The 21091-nt window shown below is 56.4% G+C and overlaps 1 protein-coding gene across 3 annotated transcripts in view; it reads left to right on the top strand.

Annotated features, from left to right (window-relative positions):
• MRRF (mitochondrial ribosome recycling factor) overlaps window positions 1–21091 on the top strand; it is a 71184-nt gene that overhangs the window by 36865 nt on the left and 13228 nt on the right. The gene's annotated exons all lie outside the window — the stretch shown is intronic.

The raw sequence follows: 21091 nt of genomic DNA, 5'->3' as shown, positions 1-21091 counted from the left end.
TCTCTCTTTCTGTCTTTCCTCTATCTCTTCCTCTCTCTCTCCTCTCATCTCTCTCTGTGTCTCTATCCCTCTATCTCTCCCTCTCCCCCTCTCTCTCTTCCTTCCTCTCTTCTCTCTTCTCCTCTTTCTGTCTTTCTCCCTTTCCTCTATCCCTCTATCTCTCCTTTTCCCTCTCCCTCTCTCCTCCCTTTCTGTCTCTCTTCTCTCTCTCTCTCTCTCTCTCTCTCTCTCTCTCTCTCTCTCTCTCTCTCTCTCTCTCTCTCTCTTTCTCTCCCTCTCTCTCTCTCTCTCAGGCTTTTGGGCCACAGCTCTCTGTGCAGGACTTACTCCTGGCGCTGTGTTCAGGGATCATTGCTGGAGGGGCTCAGGGGACCATATGTGGTGCTGGGGATGAACCCAAGTTAGCCACATGTAAGGGAAGTGCCCTGCCCGCTGGACTGTCGCTCTGGCCCGGTAATCGCCTTCTCTGGTCATTGTCAGCCAGTGTTTCTGCAGTGTCTCGCATCAGTCCCAGATAAGTGTTGGATCAGCACATCCGGTTGCTTAGCTAATAGTCACTGAACAGGTCACACACGTCTTCGTTGGGATGTACCAGAAAATAAAACAAGCACCAAAGGGCTTTGTCTTCTTGGGGCTTGCCTTAGACTTGAATGAGTACAGTAGACAGGAAAACAAATACGTGATGTAATAATGTCAAGGACACTAAAGCCAAGCACTGTGAAGTGAAAAAAAAAAAATCAGGAAGTGAACTGGCGTGAAGCCAGTGGGACACTTGTTGATCCTGGCATCCCATCGGGTCCCCAGAGCATCACCAGCAGTGACTTGGGATTCATCCCCGAGCGTAACTGAGTCAAATCAAAACCAAACACCAAGAAGAGGGAAGAACGGAGAATTCCAGAAGGTGAGACCCGGGGGCAGAGATATCGAAACCTCCACACCGCTAGGAGGCTGTAGTAGCAACAGCGGTTGCGTCTTTGCGTGTGGACACACATGCCTTTATTTTGTGTGCAGTTTCTGCAAGGCGTACCTTCTCCCAGATTTGGAGTTAAGGCGTAGAGCGGTTGTGTCTCCGAGGTCCCGAATGTGCACTGAAACCAGGGCCTAAGGCCAGGGGGCGTGGATGCGCCCAGGAACTCAACCCTGGACTCTGTTCCTGCTCAGGGGCCGGAGACAGACCGTCTGACTCTAGTGCGTGGTTGTTCATCAGCAGCGGGGGCATCGTCTAGTGTCTGTGCCTCAGAGTCGCGTGTCTAAGATCCCGGTAGACCCGCGTCTGCCCTGCTTGTCAGTCCGTTGATCTGCTCCTCCAGTCGTCTGCAAATGAGCACCCGGGCAGGCTCCGTGCCGGGTATTGGGGGGTGCAGGTTTCACGGGCGCCTTCTTGGGTCTCCTCGGCCATCTGCCGGGCACTTTGTTCCTATAACCGACGGTTTATTTGTGCACTTAAAGTTTATAGTAGAGTTAAGGGACTTGCACAAGAGCACACGGCCAGTGAGTGGCAGTCAGGGTTTGAATCTGAGTTTTGCTGTTTTGAGGGCTCCTGTTCTCTCTCCCGTATTCTCTCGAGAAGTAGGTAATTAAGAAAGGGCTGCGTCTACTCCTGGACACTTGAAGCGAGCTAGGCAAGCAGAGTGGGTGGTACTGGGTAGGTGTGTTCTTCAGCTCTGCCTCCCCGATCCGCCTTAAATGTCAGTGAAGACCTCCAGGGTCTCCTGTAGCCTCCCTGCCCAGATGAAGGGATGGTTTTCAGTGCCCCTTGCGCTCTGCTAGAACCAGATTTCCGTGGTACTATGAATTTATGCCTTCAAATGCCAAGATGGTCCTGCTTTTCTTTCAGAGTCTAGCTGATGTATGATTCCACGGCCCCTCGGGAGTTAACGATCGCCCTGGGTGCTTTGTACATAAGTCTGAGGGATCGGTGAGGTTCACTCGGCCTTCCACAGACGTGGGGATCTGTTACATTATAGTTCTCATTACTTTATGTTGGTTAATGGGTGTAATCCAAGAGAAAGTTGACGGACCAAAACCGTCTGCTCCCGCAAGCCTCATTTTTTACAGACTTTCTTCTCCCTGACAAGGTGGGGAGGTCACGAGGCCCCTGACTGAATCGTCCGTTTGGTAGTTTTCCAGATAAAAAATGAACGATCTGTTCTTTATTATTGAGTCGGTGTGGCGTGAGAGAATAAAGGCTGATTTTGACATAAAGAGGACCGGAGTTCGCCTCAGATTTGGCAGTGACTTTCCCATGACTCCAGACCAGCCTTTCACTCAGGCAGCTTGCTGCCTTCTAGGGCTTTCCATATAAAAATAAATGAAGTAACAGCTAACGCTGAAATTTTAAAAATAGGTCAAGTAATCTGACTTAGCAGTTATCTAAGTATTGGGTACTAATAGGCAGTCCAATGTGAGTTTTCTGGAAAATGTGAATTTTCTGTGCAGGCAGCATTTCAGGAGAGGTAGAGTGAGGACAGGACGCACTGTTCGGGGAACGAGCAGTGGTGGTCGTGGTGCTGTTTGGTCACAGAGTCGTGGGATTCATTGCATTCTGGCTCTTCTTGCTGTGTGACAGTGGTGACTGTCCCCACTGCCCTGGGTCCCTGAGAGCTCGCCTGCCGGCATCAATGGGCCTCACTTTTGTAGGTCTCGGGGACACTGAGAGAGGTCAGAGGGTGAGCAGTGCCCCGCTGATGCTCTCGTCTCGGCCTTCCCAGTGGGCAGAAACCTCACTCCCTTCCTCAGGTGAGGAAACTGACTTTTTTTTTTTGCTTTTTGGGTCACACCCGGCGATGCACAGGGGTTACTCCTGGCTCATGCACTCAGGAATTACTCCTGGCGGTGCTTGGGGTCAGCAGGTGCTGTGGCTCGGACCCTGAGCCTGGCTCTCTCTTTGTTTGTTTTTGTTTTTTTGTTTTTGCTTTTTGGGTCATACCCCGTGATGTTCAGGGGTTACTCCTGGCTCATGCACTCAGGAATCACTCCTGGCGGTGCTCGGGGGACCATATAGGGTGCTGGGAATGGAACCTGGGTTGGCCGCGCGCAAGGCAAACGCCTGTGCTGTCGCTCCAGCCCCGGGAAACTGACTTTCAGAGAGGTGCTCACGGCTTTCCAGACGCTCGACAGACGCCTCACTGCAGAGCTGGTGTTCTGAGTTTGGGAGCCGGGAGGGTCCGAGTGGTGTCTCTGGAATTTCCTGTCTTGTTCTAGGGACAGCTGCCGCTCCTGCTCGGAGGGCCTTGCTCGGGCCAGCGAGTCGGCAAGCTCCGTCTCTGCCCGCCCCGGTGCCCTGAGCTCGGTCTTCTCCCGGCCTGCGGGATCTCCGCCAGCACGCTCCTCTGCTGCCTGCCATCTCACGTAGTCTGACTGGGCCACTAGGCCAGGCCTCCCCAGGGCAGCCACACAGCACGCGTGGCGCTTGCGTGCTCCTTGTCCCCAGGCCGTCTCCTCTCGGCTCAGGGATCCAGCTGTGTGTGGCAGCATGGATGTCTCCTCGCGATTTTCCTCCGTAAAGGATTGTTGCGGTCTACACGTCCCTCATTGGCCGTGGATGTAGATAGCTTTTGTTTCCTTTTTTTTTTCTTTTTGGGTCACACCTGGCAATGCAGGGGTTACTCCTGCTCTTCACTCAGGAATTACTCCTGGCGGTGCTCAGGGGACCATATGGGATGCTGGGAATCGAACCCGGGTTGGCCACGTGCAAGGCAAACGCCTACCGCTGTGCTATCACGCCAGCCCCTCCTTTTTTTTTTATGATGGGGAGGGGTCTTTCAAGTGATTCTTGGGCACCCAGGCCCGAGGTTCAGTGCTCCGGCCCATGACACGTGGGCTTCACCGGTGCTGGGGCCCAGGTCAGTGCCTTGCACCTGTCAGGCCAGGCACTCTGGCCCTGCGGGATACACCCCCTGGCCAAGCTCTCGGTTCCTTGCTAGCCAGCGCCCTCGTATCTTGGGAGGTTGGTCGCCCAGGCAGACCATCTAAATATTCCCTTAATCTGGAGTCACCAAAATAGTTCCTTCTTAGGTACTCAAACTCTGGATCCTTTTTACTCACCCAGCACCCCCTGCCCCCCCTCACCCTCCCCGTGACAGACATGATGCTCGGATCCCCGGGATGCTGTTTGTCAGCATCTGACTGATGAGGGAAGTGGCTGCTCCAGGCTGAGGGTAGCCCTGGCTGAGCAGGCCTGACGCTCTGCTCTGTCAAGTCCTGCTCTCGCCCACCCGGAGTGGGACTCTCTGGAACCTCACTCCTCCCCTTGGTCAGGAGCCCTGGAAGTTTGCTTATGCATTTATTTATGTATTTTAAGGAGTTTTATTGGACCACCATGAGGTAGTTACAAACTTGCATGATTACATTTCAGTCACACAGTGCTCGAGCCCCCATCCCTCCACCAGTGCACAGTTTCCACCACCAATGTTCCCAGTGTTCCCCCCACCCCCACCCCACCCCACCCCACTCCCTGCCTCTGGGGCAGGCACAATCCGTCTTACACTCTCTCTCATTTTGGGCATTATGGTTTGCGATACAGATACTGAGGGGTCATCGTGTTTGGTCTTTGGTCTACTTTCAGCACACATCTCCCATCCTGGGTGATTCCTCCAGTCATCATTGACTTAGTGGTTCCTTCTCCATCCCAACCGCCTTTTCCCTCAGCACGTGGGGCCGGCTTCCAAACCATGGCGTGATCCTCCTGGCCCTTATCTCTGCTGTCTTTAGGTGTTAGTCTCCCATTATGTTACTTTATATTCCACAAATGTTACTTTGCATTCCACAAATGAGTGGAATGTCTGTCCCTCTCGCTCTGACTCATTTCGCTTAGCATGATGCTCTCCATGTCCATCCACTTATATGCAAATTTCATGATTTTATCTCTTCTGACAGCTGCATAGTATTCCATTGTGTAGATGTACCAGAGTTTCTTTAACCAGTCATCTGTTCTCGGGCACTCGGGCTTTTTGCAGATTCTGGTTATTGTAAACTGTGCTGCAATAAGTTTGTTTTGATTGAGTCAGTTTTCTGTCTCACCTCTCCAGGGCCCTCACTGTACCCACAGACACAAGAGCCCCCTCCCTTCCCCACTGTTCCTGGCAGTGGCGGCAACCAGGAAGCTGCTCAGGGGGCCGGGGGCTGCCCTGGCTGTAAGCGAGCTGAAAGGATCCCCCGCAGAGGCCCCTTCCACGTCTGTCCTCTCGCTCGACTCCCCTCCAGTGTCCCCGTGGGTTTTATTTTAAGGAGAATTAAGTGAAAAGGCCAAATGGCACCATCCTGTTGGTCATAGGCAGGCATGCTGAGCGCTTGGTTTTCAGCACAGTTTTGGGCACAAATCAAACGTGGCTGTTTCCCCGGTTTCCCTTTTCTTGTAAGAATATATACACTTTAAGTATTTAAGTATTATACATCCTCGTTCTGTACTTTGTGAAAATTTAGCAGTGCATCATTGCCTTCTTTGATGAGATTTGTCCTCACTCCCCCCACCCTCGGGGCCACACCTGTCGATGCTCAGGGCTTTCTCCTGACTCTGCACTTGGAAATTACTCCTGGTGGGCTCAGGGGACTCTCTGGGATGCTGGAGACCAAGCACAAGGCGGCCATACGCAAGGCAAACTATCCCCTCAACTGTTGCTCCAGCCCTCGTTTATTTATTTATTTTTTACAAGCACACAAACTTTCCTGATTACATTTCATACAATGATCGAGTGCCCACCCCTCCAGCAGTGCCGGGTCTCTACCACCAATGCTCCCAGGATCCCTCCCGCCACCCCCACCCCACCCCCTCACCACCTACCTCTGTGGCAGGCACATTCCTTTTTACTCTCTCTCTTCTCCCAGCTGCTATGGTTTGCAATACACGTACTAAGTGTCCATCATGTTTGGTCCATAGTCTACTTTCAGCATGCATCTCCCATCCTGAGTGGGCCCTCCAGCTATCATTAACTTAGTGGTCCCTTCTCTATCCCAGCAGCCTTTTCTGCCAGCCTGTGAGTCCGGCTTCCAAGCCATGGAGCTATCCTCCTGGCCCTTATCTCTGCTATCCTTGGGTGCCAGTCTCCCATTATGTTACTTTATATTCCACAAATGAGTGTAGTCATTCTGTGATTCTGTGTCTGTACTTCACTCTCTGACTCCTTTCACTTAGCTTGATACTCTCCATGTCCATCCACTTATTTATGCAAATTTTATGATTTCATCTTTTCTAACAGCTGCATAGTATTCCATTGTGTAGATGTACCAAAGTTTCTTTAAACAGTCATCTGTTTTCGGGCACTTGGGATTTTTCCAGATTCTGGCATTGTAAATAGTGCTGCAATAAACGTACAAGTGCAGATGTCATTTCTACTTTATTTCTTTGCATCTCCAGGATATATTCCTAGAAATGGTATTGGTGAATCAAATGGGAGCTCAATTTCTAGTTTTTTGAGAAACATCCATATTGTTTTCCAAAAAGGCCAGTCCTCTTTAAAAAAATTTTTTTTTTCTTTTTGGGTCACACATGGTGATGCTCAGGGGTTACTCCTGGCTCTGCACTCAGGAATTACTCCTGGCGGTGCTCAGGGACCATATGGGATGCTGGGAATCGAACCCGGGTTGGCTGCATGCAAGGCAGATGCCTTCCCCGCTGTGCTCCAGCCCCCGCCAGCCCTCTATTTTATAAAAATTCAAAAAAAAACAACTTTGTAACCGCTGTGGTTTACAAAATTGTCCATGATACAGTTGTTTTGAGCATCATTGTTCCAACACAGTCCCACCACCAGTGTGACCTCTCCTCCACCATTGTCCCCACTCCCCCCCCCCATGCCTGCCCCCTTAGCAGGCACAAGATATTGCTTATTACAATAAAATGGCCAGTGGATCATCCAGAAACACTCCAGCAGAAGAGATTTTGTGAAAATTGTTTTATCTCACAGTGAGATACTAAAGCCGCTGTCTGGGGGTTTCCCAAGCTTCCTGTGTTGTCCTTGTTTCTTACGCTCAGTTGGTTCCTGTGCGACTCTCCCGTGTAGTTTGCTGTACTCCTACTGGGCCGTCAGCTCTGTGGAATTTAGAGGTGTGGCGTGGCCACGTACACACCCACGTGCTCCAGGGACTCCAGGACCTGTGGGACTGGGCTGATGAGCTTCGGGGCTCGGCGTCGCTCGGCTGGCGTCTCTTTGAGGTTAGGGGTGACCCTGTGAGGCGGGGCTGTTGTTTCCGTGGTAGCGGCTGTGGGGTGTGGGTGTGGCTGCCGGGGCTCCCGGCATTCAGGGCCGGGGCCCGCTGCCCGCCCTCACTCCAAGAAGACCCCAGAGTTCTCAGCCCGAGAAAGCCCAGTGTCACTGGGATTTTTGTTGGCCTGGCATCTCTGCAGAGGGTAGTCAAGAAGTGGTGGGGGTGAGGGGGCTGGAGCGATAGCACAGCAGGTAGGGCGTTTGCCTTGCACGGGGCCGACCTGGGTTCAATTCCCAGCATCCCATATGGTCCCCTGAGCACTGCCAGGAGTAATTCCTGAGTGCAGAGCCAGGAGTAACCCTGAGCATTGCTGGGTGTGACCCCCCCAAAAAAAAGTGGTGGGGGTGGGCCGTCCCCATGGCACCCCAGTGTTCAACAGGGAGCAGCCCGGGGTACCCTGAGTTTTGGCGGCTTGGCTCGCGTCTCCCCAGGGCTGGTGGGCAGCTGCGGGGCGGCAGTGGTTCCCGTGGCCGCCTCACTCTCTGAAGGGTGGGCTCTGCTTCTGTCTCATGCACGGCCCACTTGACGCGCACACGGCCGTGAATCATCATCACTCCCACGGTGTATGTCAGCAGGAGTGCTTTTCTCTCCGCGGACTGAAAGGCAGTAAGGCCACGGGGTAGGGGCGGTGAGGGCAGTGCCGTGGCCAAGTCGTGTGTTTGCGGAGGGCTTCGGGGAGGAGGGGGCATCTGAGCAGAGACCTGGTGGTGGGAGAGTCCGTTCTGCCTCTGCGTGACACTGGGGCAGGGCACGGAGCAGCAGCGAGGGGAGAGAAACAGAAACCGAGCCCAGAGGAGGGGGGAGGCCAGACCACGCACGCGGCTCGTTCCAGGCCGGCTGCTTCTGCGTGTGCCTGCGTGTGCCTGTGTGTCTGCGGGTCGTGTGTGGGGTTTTGAGCCAGGGACTGGTAGGCTCTGACTGCTTTTGAAAGGATCTCTCTCTCTCTCTCTCTCTCTCTCTCTCTCTCACTCTCTCTCTGTGCTCTCTCTCTCTTGTGCACTCACGCTCGCTCTCTCGTGTGCGCTCTCAACTCGTGCTCTCTCGTGCGCACGCGCTCGATCTTGCTTGCTCTCTTGCGCACGCATGCGCTCTCCCTCCTGCGCTCTCACGCATTCTCTCATGCGTGTGCTCTCTCGCACTCTCTCTCGTTCTCTCGCGCTCTAGCCTCTTGCTCTCTCTCACGCTCTCGCTCACTCTCACTCTCTCGCACTCTCGTTCTCTGTCGCTCGCGCTCTCTTGCTCTCTCACACTCTCTCGCACTCTCTCTTTTGCGCGCGCTCTCTCTCACGCGTGCACGCACTCTTGCTCGCTCTCTTGCTCGCTCTTGCGCATTCTTTATCTCTCTCGTGCTCTCTCTCGCTCTCTTTCGCTCTCGCACGCACTCTCTCTCTGTCTCTCTCTCTCTTTCCCCCTTCTCTCTCCCCTCTCCCCCTTTCTCTCCCTCTCCTTCTCCCTCTGTCCCTCTCTCTCCCATCTCCCTCCCTCTGCCTCCTTCTCTCCAGGAAGGCCAGGGGACGGGTGGGCTGGACTGGTGTGGTGACCACGGAGCTGGTGGGGAGTAGTCAGATTCTGCGTGGACTTCAGAGGGAGAATGCCCGGGATTGCTGCTGGGCGGGTCACAGATTTAGAAAGAGAGGACTCGCAGGGTTTAGGCCTGAGCCCCCGTATAAATGTCACAGACTCCATACGATTCTTTTTTTTTTTTTCAAACATGGGATGCGACTGTTGTATGAATTTTCGGGGTTTTTTTTAAGTACGCGACAAGGGTGATCCAAAAACTCGAGCTCCCACACACTGGGTCTCCTTCCTCTCTCCACCAGCCTCAGGCCGCACCCTGGGCCACGGCTGTCACGAGATGTCACTCGCCCACGTGAAGGGCACGCTCAGTGGCTAGTGGTGTGTCTGAGGGCTGTGGAACCCTCCACTCGGTCCCTGCCCGGGCCAGGCCAGGCACCCACTGGTGTGGTTTTCATTTCCTTCCTTTCCCCACGGGGGATGTTTCCTATCCATGGAATCACACGGTCGGGGGTCTTCGGTGACAGCCTCTTCGTACAGCCTAACCGAGGCCCCGGCTTCCGGCCAGAGAGCCCCTGGGAGTGTCCAGGTGTGGCTGCACCGGACGCTTGGCTCGTTTCCTCTGTGGTGCTGTTATGAATAAGCTGCTGGGAATATTGTTGCACAAGACTTGCTAGAAACGAGGGCCGTGTTCCCCTGGGACTGTAGATTTGGGTCTGTTTTTTATTTTTGGCAGCGCCGGGCACTGAGCCCGGGCTACACACAGGCAAGGCCAGTCCGCTTTCCCCCTGGGTCTGGACATTTGAGTGGGGTTTGCTGTGTCACGGGCTGCACAAGTGTTCGCAGGGACACTGTCTTTGATGTTCCCGTCAGTGACATGTAAAGGTTCTGGTGGCTCCATCTCCTAGTCCACACTTGGTATCTTAGTTTACATTGTTATTGCCTTAATTTGCATTCATTTCTCTGTGAACAGAGATGGGAAACATCTTTTCTGGTTTGCCACTGGTATGTACATCTTTGGAAGTGTTTGCTCAAGTTCTTTGCCCGTTTTTAGTGGAATTGTCCTCTCCTTGAGTTATTAGAGTCCTTTATATATTCCAAATGCTAGACTTTCAGAAGTACGATTTTCATCTTTCTATTTAGTTTTAGTTTTGGAGCCATCAAAGTGGTGCTCAGGGTTTATCTCTGCCTTTGTGCTCAGGGAATCGCTCCTGGCGGGGCTGGGCAAACCGTAGGGCTGCTGTGGATCAAAACCAGTTGGCCACGTGCAAAGCAAGTGCCCTGTCCACTGCACTGTCTCTCCAGCCCCATCATCTTTCTCTTCTTTAAATTGTAAAAATAATTGATATTTATTGCAAGTGTTTAAATTTGACAGAAAGGGGCCGGAGAGATAATGTAGTGGGTAGGGTGCTTGCTCTCCATGTGGCTGACCCAGCATCCCATTTGGCCCCCCTATGCACTGTTGGGAGTGATCCCTGAGCACAGAGCCAGGAGTAACCCCTGAGATCCACTGGGTGTGGCTCAAAAACCAAATAAATAAATCCTACAGAAAAGAATAAGTTACTTTACTGTTCTCCAGGTAATCTCAGAAAAATTTCTCTCAGTAAATTTAATATATGGCCTTCCAGAGTTAAAAAAAAAAAAGGAACATCTTTTATGTACAGGGCGAGACAAGATGGTACAGAGGGTAGGGTGCTTGCCTTATATGCAGTCAGCCTGGGTTCTACCCCGTATGGTCCCATCACAGTTGGGTGTACCTACCCCCCCCCTCCAAGCAAAACTAAAGATGCACATACACACCTCTATATGAGAATATGTTTTACATGACTGGTGTTTGTCGCTCCGGCACGCTGGGGTCACGGGACCAGCTGGAGCTGGCTGTGGGAGCCCCGCCTCTCTGCCCATTGCACACCATAGCGGGGGAGGGGCACAGCCCTTGGAGGGCGAGTGAGCTCGCGGGGCCGTACGGAAGAACCAGACCCGTGCGCGCTCTGAGAGCCTCTGCAGGGAGAAGACGCGGTTTACGGCAAAGCAGCGCCAGGCTTACGTACTCGAGAGACAGGGAACGAACTTCCCGTGGTTGCAAAAGGCCTTCCGGGTGTTGTGGTTTGTCATTCCCTTCAGTTCGGGGCCCTGTTTGTTCAGTCGTCCCCTGGCGCCACCGAGCTGACTGGATGCCACAACTGGCTACCAGGGGCGTGAGGGCAGCGGAGAGGAGGGGGCCCTGCTGGGAAGTCAGAAGGGGCAGCTCTGGGGCAGGGCCCGCTGGCCACTCGGTTCAACCCCAGGTGCCCCCCAGTTGTTCTAGCAACACCCAGCCAGTGTCGAGTAGCTGAGTCCCACAACTGGCTTCTATTTTTAATCTTAATAATATCTTAAGGTTATTAAGATGTGGACCTGGAGTGATAGCACAGCAGGGAGGGCATTTGCCTTGCACGCGGCCAACCGGGTTCGATTCCCAGCATCCCATATGGTCCCCTGAGCACCGCCAGGAGTAATTCCTGAGTGCAGAGCCAGGAGTAACCCCTGAGCATTGCCGGGTGAGGACTGACCCAAAAAGAAAAAAAAAATCTTGTGTATGTCTTCACGGTTGTCTGAGTATTTTTGTGGAGCCAAGAAGGGCTCCTGTGAGGGGTCTGTAGCAGGTGAGGAGCCTGGGGGTGGGAAAGCTGAAGTTACGCTTCCGGGTCACAGGGGAGGAAGCCAGGGAGTCCGCTGCTCCGTCCCGATTGGCTGCCTCCGCAGCCCAGACTCTTGCTTCCCTTGCTTTGGGGCCACATCCAGCTGTGCTCGGGGCTTGCTCCTGGCCCAGCACTCAGGGGCGAGTCCTGGTGGGCTGCGGGGGATGGGACCCAGGTGGGCCGCGTGCGGGAGCGTGTCCTACCCGCTGTGCTGTGGCTCCAGCCCCGAGAGCCTATGTTCCCGTTTCGCTGTCAAGTTGCTCCGGGGGCCACTGCCTGGAGCGTCCCCTCTCAGCGTCCGTGTCCTCCGTGTGCGGACGATGCAGTTTCGGGAGAGAGAGGTGATCCCCTCTTCTTCCACGCCCCCACCCCCCTGGGCACAGATCGTCAGCGCCCAGGAAGACCGGCGGCCTTGCTCTGGGTCGCACGGGGCAAGGCCAGCTGGCTCTGGGCACCAGGTCTGCTGCCCGCGCCCACCCCCCGTGGCCCCCGTGCCACCCCTTGCCGCTTCCACAGGCCCTTTGTTCTGCACCTGAGCCCTGCTCAGTGGGCTTGCTTCCTGCCCGGCCTGCGGCTCGGGGGCTCCCTCTGGGCCCAGAGGTTCTGATGGAAACACCCTGGCACCGGGACTCAGGAGGGGAGTCGCCCCGCAGAGAAAGGCCCTCCCCTCCCGCCGCCTTGCTCTCGCCCGCCTTTTCACTGGACCTTGCGCTTGGCTGCTGTGGGTCAGTCCTGTTCCCGCCCCTCCTCCCGCCTGCCCTCGGCACTTGGGCTCGTGGCGGAGCTGGAAGAAGGCGGTGACCGAGGCCCGGCAGCCGGCACTCCTCGCAGTCGCTCGGACTTGGGTCTCCTCATCCCCACGGCAGCAGGAGCCGCTCAGATCTGCCGGGCGGCCTTGGTTCCCGGGGGGTCTGGAGATCCAGCCAGACGGGGCTGGGCTCACAGCCCAGGTCTCCCACGAGCTTGTAGCGGGGCCTGGGCAGAGTTGCTGGTCTGCCGGAGCTCCCGTTCCTGCGGATGAGATGCAGGTGAAAGTCCTGTTGGTGTTGCCAGGGTATGGTGAGGACTGGCTGGGCCCGTGCGGGGAGGGGAGCAGGGGGCCTGGGCCCATCAGGGGTAAGACTGAGTCCCTCCTCTCTCCCTGCCCCCCTCCGGCCCCTCCTGGCACTCCTTCGCTCGAGGGGCAGCAGGGAGCCTTTCACCTGTTGGGGTCTTATTGGGGTCTTCGCTGTGTTCTGTGTTCCTGGAGCCGGGCCCAGCAGGGAGCAGGTACGGCAGTGCACTCAGGAGTCGGGGACTCAGGGTCAGGAGCACTCAGTGGTGGGTGGTCAGTGTGGTCACCCACGAGTCCCACCGCATTCATGACAGCCTTTCCCTTTTTTTTTTTATTTTTTATTTTTTGCTTTTTGGGTCACACCCGGCGATGCACAGGGGTTACTCCTGGCTCTGCACTCAGGAATTACTCCTGACAGTGCTCAGGGGACCATATGGGATGCTGGGAATCGAACCTGGGTCGGCCGCGTGCAAGGCAAACGCCCTACCCTCCGTGCTATTGCTCTAGCCCCCGCCTTTCCCTTTTTCTGTAGATGAGGAAACTGAGCCACACGGGAACAGGCTTTTTCGTGCTGAGGGCCAAAGAGCTGTAATAAGTGCGGGCGCGAGGCCGTCTGCGAGAGCCTGGCTTGTAGACACCAAACTGCGCCCAGTAAGACTGCCCCGCTTTGTCCTCACAGCGGCTTCAGCAGCTTCATCTTGTTGCTGTTGTTTTGGGGCCACACCGGGCGGTGCTCAGGGCTCACTGCTGCCTGGCTCTGCGCTCAGGGGTCACGTCTGGCGGGCTCGGGGCACCGTAGAGGGTTGGCAGTCAAACTCAGGTGGGCGGCGGCAAGGCAAAGGCCCTGCCGCTGTGCTGTCGCTCGGCTCAGGGCCCGCTGACGGCTCGAGAGAGAAGCAGGGGCCTGCCTGCGCAGAGTGAACCCCTGCCCTCTGTTCTGGACGCAGACGTGGAGAAACGGTCAGGAAAGGGGAGGTCTCTCCCGCTCCCCTCACCCCCCACTGTCTTTCTCGCGCTCTCTGTCTGTCTCCGGCCCCTTTTATCTCTCTGCCTCTCTGTCTCTCTCTCACCCCCTCTATCTCTCTCTAGAGCGCTCTCTCCCTTTCTCTCTCTCTCCCTCTCTCCCTTCATATATATGGGCTGGAGTGATAGTACCGTGGGCAGGGTGCTTACTGTGTACATAACTGACCTGGGTTTGCTCCGCAGCACCACATGTGGTCCCCTGAGTCTGTCAGGATTGATCCCTGAGCACAGAGCCAGGAATACAGGAGTAAGGCCTGAGCATGCCAGGTGTGGCCTCAAAACAAGACATATATATACATGTGTGTGTCTGTGTGTACACATATATGTATTATATGTATGTGTGTGTTAGTGTTTGTTGGATCATACTCAGTGTGCTTGGTTGCTTCACGTGGGGTGTGTGTGTGTGTGTGTGTGTGTGTTTGCATTCAGGTCATACCTCTTGAGTTCTACTCTGTGTGCATGTGTGTGGGTGCATCGTGTGTGTGTGTGTTCAGGTCACACCCAGTGTGTTTGTGTGCTCTTGTGTGTGTGGGGGGGTGCTGCTTCCCCACGTCCAGCTCCTTGCCAGGGTTGCTCCTGGTGGTTCCGGGGGTGGGCCCCGGGCCTTCCTCACGCACGTGTCCCCCAGCTTGCTGACTCTGCCCAGCACCAGACACTTGGTTCCTTAGCCCCCCCGCTCTCGTTTGACAGCAGTGGAAGTGATAACGGATAATGTTTATTGAGTGTATCGCCGTGTGTCGGTAATCAGTCCTCTTGGCCCTTCCAGCACCCCGCTGGGTTCATGGTGTCGCGCACAAAGGCTCATGGGAAACCAAGGCAGCGAAGGGAAATTCCTCAGGCCCTGAGCTCGGACGTACTAGCTCTGGGCCTCGTCCAGCAGCGGCCGGTCTCAGAGTCTGTTCCAGATGCTCCCGAGAGCCGCAGCGTCAGCGAGGAAAGCTGTGCTCCTTCCCAGCCTGGTGGTGTGGCGGTGGGGCAGCTGGCCTGCTCCCGACACCAGCTCCCGTCCTGAGTGGCCAGGAGGAGGAGGAGGAGGACGGCAGCCTGAGGACACCACTCGCCGGCCTCCCCCTCCTGCTGGGCAGGTGGATGTGTGGCGGCCAGGCCCGGCCTCAGGACGGCCCTCTGACTGGCGTCCAGTGGTGTGGCCTCCTTGTCCCCAGAGGTGGCTGGCGCTGCACGTCCTGAAGGCCCGGGTGGTTCCCGGCGGGCTGTCAGGCCTCCCTGTGGACGGGAGGCGGGCTGCCGGGCCGTGGGGGGCGGGGGGCGAGGACGGAGGAGAGGGGGACCGTGTACCCCCCAGCGGAGGAAGTCTGGCGGGCTACACAAACAAAGACACTTCCTTCAGGGCCAGCGGCCCCCAGCCTCGGGCAGCGCCCCCGGGCCTGTGTCTCTGCTGATTGCAGGCCAGGCTGGGGGGGGGAGAGGGGAGGGGCGCCCAGAAGCCCCAAGGAGCTGGCAGGGATGTGTGTGACAGGCCAGTCCCTGGAGGCGCAGCTACCCCCCCCCCCCGCCCCCACCCCGGCTGCCAGGGCAGGACTCGGCCTCCCCTCGCCCGAGACTTCTCCCTTCTTTTTAAAGCTCTTGGGCATTATTGCTTACTACGCTTTATTTTGAGCAGTGGGAGCTACTAGACTGTTACTGGGGGGCTACTAGACTGTTACTGATAATTTCATACGTAAAACTTCCGGCCCCTCACCCGCCACCAGCGTCCGTCTCCCGCCACCAGTGTCCCAGTGGCCGCGTCCTGCAGGTCCGTCGCCCTGTCACCGCTTGCCCGTCCCCTCATCTAGCCCGAGTCTGGGGCTCTGTCGCCAGGGCAGGAATCTCCGTGCAGCTGCCCTGCGAGGCCCCTCGGAGGGGCGGACCCCGGCCACGCACCCTGTCTCCACCGCCTTTCATTCGGCTCGTAGCCCTGAGATTTTAGCAGCCAGCAGTCTCTCCTTACTCGTTGGACGATCAGAGGCTCTTTTCAGGGTCGGGGAATGAGACCTGTTATTGTTACTGTATTTGACATATCGAATACGCCACGGGGAGCTTGCCAGGCTTTTCCATGTGGGCGGGATATTCTTGGTAGCTTGATGGGCTCTCCAAGAGGCATATATGTATATATATCTATATATCTATATATAGATATATATACATCTCTCTCTATATATATATCACTTGTATTACTTGTCATCCTGTTGATCTTCGATTTGCTCGAGTGGGCACCAGTAACATCTCCAGCCTTAGCCCGCATGCTTCTGCGTCGTGTTCCGTCCTGCTCGCTCTGGGGGGGCCGGGAGTGTGGCCAGGCCTTCTCACACACCGGCCGGGCCGAGTGCCCTGAGCGACACCCCCCGTCCCGCCTTCTGTTTCTTACACAAACGGTGGCGTTTCTCGGGCTGGGTATTTGGGTGTCCGCTTGAAGGCGAGCAGCCCAGTGGGGATTCCAGAGCCCAGAGCCCCGGCCTTCTGGGGCGAAGCCGCGGCAGCTAGTTCGGATCCGGAATGCTGGTACAGAGACCAGGATCAGGCCCTGCCTGCAGCCGCCCTGGGCTCCCTGGGCATGGCTGGGTGCAGCCCCGAAGGCTTCTGGTGCTGCTGAGCGTGGCCTGGCCCTGGAGGCCTCTGGGACGGCTAGGTGTAGCACCCTGGGGCCAGGGGGCCCCAAGAGTGCCCCGAGGACCCCAAGCAGCGCTGGGGTGAACTGGGTGATCCCCGTGGCTACAGGCCCAAGCCGTGCTGCACCCTCAAGCCCTCTCGTTGAACTGCCCAGGGTCATGCTGGGAGGGACCCCGAGGCCTCCTGGGCACTTCCTAGGGCCCCCCCATCCCAAACATATGTCTGGGGCCCAGGGGCGTGACTCGGTGGGAGAGTGCCTGCCCGTGTGAGGGAGGCCTGAGGGCCAGAGGTGATCTGTGAACCCCGCGGGTCAGCACGCACACTCGGGGCCATGGCGGCACCCGCGCCAGGAAGGGCGGGGAGGAGCGAGCGGCAGGTGCTGGCGCCCTTCGCAAGGCCCCCCGGGAGCCGAGAGCCTGCCACGCTCCGGCTGCCTTTCTCCTCCGCCTCCTCCCACCCGCACCTGCCGCGGAGTTTGGAACGTGCGTCCCACTCCCACTGGAGCCGTCGGAAGTCTCCTTTCTCTCCGGGGGGCCCTGCCGGGCCGGCCGCGCGGGGGGCATGCCCTCCTGCATTGTTCACAGGACGCACCGAGTAGCGTGGGCAGGAAGGGCCCGCGCAGGATGTGCCCAGAGGCCTGCCCGGTGCGGTGTGTGTCAACAAAGCGTGACCCTGCCAGCTCGGCCCAAACCCTCCCCATGCTGGGCGGGGCGGGGGGCTCTGACCCCAGTGGAAGAGTCTGCTGCCTCCGTCGCCCCTCGGAGGAGCTGCTCTGGGGTCTGCCCGCAAGAGGCTGGGGGTCGACTTCTGCCCTGTGCTTCGATGTGGTTCGTCACTGGGCGTCACCCCTAAGCCCCACCCGCCTGCGTTTCTTCAGCCTCGTTCCCGTGTCGGTGGGCATCCAGAATGTTCCCAGGGAAGAGTCTGCGGGACACTCTTGGAGGCGGGGGGCCCTGGGGGTGGCTCAGGTCTGGAAGTTTCGGCTTTGCCAGCTCGGTGCCCGGGGCTGCCCCCGTGGTTTTGCCGTCTGGGCCTTCCCTGTCCGAGTGTGGCCTCTGCAGCGTGTAGCCGCAGCCAGGAGGTGAGACCCCCCACAAGCACCTGGGTGAGCACCGCAGTGACCCCCCGGAATCCCGAGGTCACCTCGGGAGAGCTTGCGTGCGAGCATCGCCAGCAGGAGAAGGACGACGGGCAGGGGAAGGCCCGACCGCAGTGCGCTCCCGTGAGGGGCCTGGAGGGACGCGGCAGGAGCCCCCAGAGGTCATCCCTGAGCACAGCAGCTGTGGGTCAGAGCTCCCTCCCCCAGGTTCTAGTAAGATCCACGCATCGCATCGAGGGGCTGGAGATGACAGACAGCACAGTGGGGAGGGGCTTGCCATGCTCCGCCCCCCGTGCTGTGTCTCGGGCCCCAGCCGCCCTTTTACTCTAGTGTCTGGCACAGTAAGTCCCCGTCAAAGGAAACGACACATTCGGTTTAGAGGGGGGCGATGCCGAAAGGAGAGCGCTTCAGAGGGGCTCGGACAGCAGCGCGGGTTGCTCAGACCTGAGTCTGCAGGGTGGGGGGGGGGGGCGGGGGGCTAGGATGGCTGGGTCAGCCCAGCAGGGCGAGAAGTGGGGTGCGGAGGGGAAGGAGCCGGGGTATGTGTGTGTGTGTGTGTGTGTGTGTGTTTAAAGCACTTTAAAAAAAAAAGTAATGTATGGGGCTGGAGCCATAGCACAGCGGGGAGGGCGTTTGCCTTGCATGCAGCCGACCTGGGTTCAAATCCCAGCATCCCATATGGTCCCCTGAGTACCGCCAGGAGTAATTCCTGAGTGCAGAGCCAGGAGTAATCCCTAAGCATCGCTGGGTGTGACCCAAAAAGAAAAAAAAAATAATGTATGCTGTAACTAGTGACTCCACTTCATTTTCCTCGAAGCCAGGACTCTGTGGCGGAGGATGTGCAGGGTGCAGGCGTGCGAGCAGAGTTGGCCCTGCGGGGCCTCTGTGGCCTCTTGTTCTGACCACCTGGCTCCCACCGAGCTTCAGCCTGAGCCCCCCACCGTCACCGTCCCTCGCCCCCCACCGTCCCTTCCTGGCTGGCGGAGCTGTGCTTCCCCCTTCCTCCTCCCCCTTCTGAGCAGCGGGGGTCTGCACCTGGCCTGCCTCCTCTCTGGGCACCTCGACCTCGCCGGGGGTCTGGGCGAATCACAGGACCCTCGCTCGGCGCCTGGAGAGCAGATGCGTGCCAAGGGCAGAGCCAGCTGAGGCCGAACCCTGGAATCCAGGCTGGTGCCTTCTCCCAGAACCCCGAGAGTGCGAGAAGGGGGTGATCGGATGTATTAATCACTGGCTTGGAAAGGAATGAAAATATTTCCATAGTATAGTATGCTTCTTTCCTAAAACAGATGTGCCCTCATTGTTCCATGAGGAAGTAATTAAGCGTATTTGATTAAAACACTCAGGAGCGCTATCATTGATTCGAGGCTACCATCCGCGCGGGGCTCTTCCTGGGAACTTGGCTGCACCTCGGGTCTACTTCTCGCCCCTCGGCCCCGTGCGGTGCTTGCTGTGTGCTGCCGGGGACCAGACCCAGGACCTCACACGTGTAGGGCAAGGGCTGGACCGCCCAGCTCCGCCCCTGGCCTTTGTAGCAAGGTGAGGAGAGCGTGGCTCAGGGGTTAACTCACTTCCTCGAGGTCCGGTTCTTGGTGCAGTCAGATCGCGCTATCTGACTTCCCACGGTCCCGACTGTTTGCTGACCCTTCCCTGTATACCATTTGGTGTGGGGCTGACTCTTGGCTCTAGTGCTCAGGGATCACTCCTAGCGGTGCCGGGGGACCGTATCTGGTACCGGGCAGTGAGCCCACCTTGGCCGTGCGCGTGCAAGGCAAACGCCCTCCTTGCTGTGTTCCCTCGTGTGATCTTGTCTGTTAGGCATCCTTCAGCTCCACACCTAGGCCAGCCCGCCCGCCTCTCTTCCTCACAGCCCTTCTGTACCTTCCTCGCTGTCCTTTCTTGCCGGTTCCTTAGCATTACCGCCGCTGTGTTCACATCTTGAACCTAAACAAGAGTTGCATTCTGACCCCTAGGAGAGCTGGTGTTAATATTGATGTCACATTTACATTAAAAACAGCACATTTTACTAAGGTCAAGCGACATATGTAATTATTTTTTTGTTTACTCTTAATATTTTTGAGTCCTATTTTATATGTTTTAGGCTATTTGGTCTACCTGCCTCCCCGCCCCTGGTAAAATTTTAGAAGTTGGCTCGATAAAAAAAAAATTAATTTTCCTAAAGCTTATCTAAACAGTAGGATACCTAATCCCAATTACATATGGAATCTAAGATTGTAGAACTTCTTGCTAGAGAAGTTTAAGAAGTTTCTTACAGACTCGGGCTTTGTTATTTTCTGCCCCTCCTAGTATTTCAGCGGGATTAAGTTTTTGGAATCAGTGGATCAAGTTTGAATGTTCCTGTTCCTTCCCTCTACCGACATGTGCTTTGGCAGAACAAAAAAGAGGCCTTAAACCTGTCAGCATGATTTTTGTTCAATGCATTAAAAACCATAAAAGTAACAAGATCTGATCCAAATCCCTAAACTCCTGACATGGTGGTTTTGTCCTTTGCAGTCCCGAGATGCAGACCGCTGGCTTCGGAAAGCCCCGCCTGGAGCAGCCGTCAGGGCAGCCGCGCGTAGTTTACCCGAGATGGATTACGAGGGGTGGGCAGCGTGGGTTAGTGGAAAGGTTCCGGGCCACAAGGGATAGAGGCCAGCTCTGTCACCCAGGACACGGCTCAGGTCCTGAGTGGTCTGCTGGCCTCTGTCCCCCCTGACGGTGTCCTCGCTGGACCACGGACCTGTCAAGATCCAGTTCCAAGGGTGGTTGTAACGGGGGAAGTGGGGGGCGGTTGACTTCTCAGGTGCCCACTAGCGGGAGTGATCTGCGCCCGTTCGTTCTGGGAGTGCCCGCTGGTGGGCCAGTTCCGGAAGGATTCCTTTCCTCGACAGTCATCCTCTGGATCTTAGCCACTCTACAGTTCTCTTCCCGTGAGGGATGGAAAACCAGCGAGATGCCGTTAGGCCCCTTGCTTTTGTTTTTGTTTTTGTTTGGGGGCCACTCCCAGCTGTGCGCAGGGCTCACTCCTGGCAGGGCTCGGGGGACCATACGGGGTGCCGGAGAAGCCAAGCCAGGTGGGTTGTGTGTAGCAAGCGCCCTTCCTGCTGGGCTGTGACCTGGCCTGGTGCCGTTCAGTCTTTTCACACTTGCCATCACCGGGAGAGGAAGCCCTAGAGCTCCAGGCATCCTTGCTGAGCAGGTATTAGTGGCTTGTTTATTGGTTTGTTTGTTGGTTTGTTTGCTTGGTTTTCTTTTTGGGTCACACCTGGCGATGCACAGGGGTCACACCTGGCTCTGCACTCAGGAATTACTCCTGACGGTGCTCAGGGGACCCTATGGGATGCTGGGAATCGAACCTGGGTCGGCCGTGTGCAAGGCAAACGCCCTCCCCGCTGTGCTATCGCTCCAGCCCTGCAGTGTTTGAGGACCGTTGAGGTGAGGGGGATGAAGCATGTGTCCATGGCAGCTGTTTCAGGACCCAGGAGCCAGAGGGACGTGGCTCACTGGCTCCTATATATATATATATATAGCTTTTATAAAGTTGTTCACAGTAAGTCATTACGGATAATATTCAAACACCAATCCCACCTCCATGCACCTTCCCACCACCATAAGAGGAAAGTGTGTGAAGATTGTTACATTTCATCCTGGAGCCATTTAAACCCTCACATAGGATATTATAAGCATGTATGTTAAAACCAAACAAATGTGTGCTGCTTTTGTTACATCAGTGGGCTAGAGAATGAGAGGTTGCGTGGCTGTATTTGCGGCCAGGTGCTCTAGAACATTCTGTGTTGCTCTCTTCCGGGAGCTTTATTTCATGGTCTCTGGATCTTTGCCGTTGATGAGATTATATGGTGCCAGAAAGCTCCTGGAAAACCGGGGAGCTGGGGGGAGGAGGCCCAGTCC

The sequence above is a fragment of the Sorex araneus genome, chromosome 1, assembly GCF_027595985.1.
Source record: "Sorex araneus isolate mSorAra2 chromosome 1, mSorAra2.pri, whole genome shotgun sequence".
Taxonomy (NCBI): Eukaryota; Metazoa; Chordata; class Mammalia; order Eulipotyphla; family Soricidae; genus Sorex; species Sorex araneus.
Note: the sequence above shows the minus strand (reverse complement) of the source record. Positions and strands in the feature narration are given on the sequence as shown.